Source organism: Rhagoletis pomonella, unplaced genomic scaffold (genome assembly GCF_013731165.1).
Source record: "Rhagoletis pomonella isolate Grant_MI unplaced genomic scaffold, Rhpom_1.0 Rhpom_scaffold_00001, whole genome shotgun sequence".
In the NCBI taxonomy this organism is placed as follows: Eukaryota; Metazoa; Arthropoda; class Insecta; order Diptera; family Tephritidae; genus Rhagoletis; species Rhagoletis pomonella.
Window position 1 is genome coordinate 16674119 of NW_023458555.1, and position 2155 is coordinate 16676273.

The following is a 2155-nucleotide window of genomic DNA, read 5'->3' on the forward strand; positions in this document are numbered from 1 at the left end:
TACCCCGTTTATACGTTGCTTGAAAACGGTTTCAACGCATGCGTTTTATTTGAAACCACATTTATAAACAGAGTTTTAATGCGCATTCGAAAAATTTATCGTATTCTCTCGAACCGACTTTTGAAAGCGTTGTGAAAACATGAATGCGGGTTGAAAAAGTGCACAAACACTTCTTGTCTAGTTTATTTCGCTTCAGTAAAAGAAAACAGCTGTTTCCATCATTACATAGTGTAGCCAGGTGCTAAAATTACTTTTTATTTTATGATATTGTACAGTACATATATAACGTACATACTATAAGGAAACATTTCATATGCTTACTCTAATTTATATTACGCATATATTGTACACAGTTTATTTACTTTGAGATACGTTATAGTATATATACGTTAGTTATTATCAAATCACGGTATGTTCAGTTTCGATGATTTCATTATTACGCTAAACGCCACCGGTCATCGTATCAAATGCCATGTAATGCGTAATGGCATTACACTGAGGGGAAAAAATATTAAAATCAAATAGAAACGTAATTGATCTTACTATAAACGTCAACGAAAGTACTGTATATTGGTAAATAATCAATTCAATTACGCGTATATTAAAATGACCCCGTTCGGTCTGAAAAAGCATCCGTTAAGCGAATAATCAAGATAAGAAACAAAACAAAAATATATTTAATTTGCATTTTACCTGCAGTGGAATTCGAAGCCTGACCCTCTCTGGATATCATCAAATTCTGGCAAGCATCTTTGCGCACTCAGCTACAGCCAGACATATAAATGTGCTTTCAAATGTTGAATTTCCATCAACGCAACAGCACGCGATTTGTACGGATAAACACCCTGTAGGATATTGAAATCGACTTAGAGCACACCACAAACTAGACAGCAGGTGATTGTAAGTAGTCCAAAGTTTGGTACAAGCACATGTAAAATTCTATTTACATTTAACATGTAATGTCCTAGGCTCCGACCAATTGCCCGCTTCTGCATTACATTGTAACCAATTTTAGATAAAAAAAATAAAAAAAAACTTGTGCCAGCTGCGATTCGAACCGGGGTTCTCAGATTTTCTAAGCGGATACTCTCTCTGCATGCCAACGCCGCACATGAAAACTCGTTGAGTAAGTGCCTATATATCAGTAAATCGTTAATTGTACCCGTTGTCCGCTACTGCATGACATTGTAACCAATTCTAGATCAAAACTCATACCTTATGCATTACATTCGGACCACTTTTAGTACAATTCACCTGTTTTACATTACATTGCTTTACATTTTTGGACTATCTTTGGTCTAGATTTGAATTACGAATCGAAGATAACTTTTGAAAAAAATAGTGCTTATTGTGAGGCTTCTGGCAACACTACTTTGTGAACTTCACTATTTAGAAACAGCTGGTAGCAGTATTCGGACTTCCCTGCGGTTGGAGTAGATCCACTCCGGTTTTTAACGTTATTAAAATTTACTCCTCTACTCTGCTTGTCTGAATACCTGCTCCGTCTTTTAACTGACGTTAACCCACTATTTAATAATCTTTTTTTAATACTATTTAATAATATATAATATAATATGGTTATCCATTGAACGCGTAAGTTCCTCGTAACCGCGTAAATCTCGTAAATAAACGATTTTCCATACAAAATTAAGGAAGCTTACGAGCTTTACATGGTTACGAGGCATTTACGTGTTTAGATGAATTGCCCTAATAGGTATTTAATAATAGTGGTAAAGTCGCAATTGTATATGTGTACATTTTTTTAAATGTCGATTTTTTTTAATTTTTTTCAAAAATGGTTATAGTATGTACGTCGTATTAAATTATAGTATGTACGTCGTTTAAATTGATATCAACACTTTTCAAATCGGTTGAGTAGTTTTCGAGATATTAAAAATATAACAAAATAGAAAAGTTTAACCTTATACTCTTTTATTTGCTTTGTTCGCGCCAAATAATATTGGTATGGTTGAAATCAGAGTAAAAAGTTCTATCGATCCGCATTTTTGATTTTCTTATACATAGCTAAACGGTTGGCATTCTAGACTTGTTCCAATATCATTTTACAAAACGTCTCATATTTACGTTTTATATTATACCTATATATTATTTCCGTAGTAGAGTTGGATTTTTAATTTACGAATCAAACATTGTA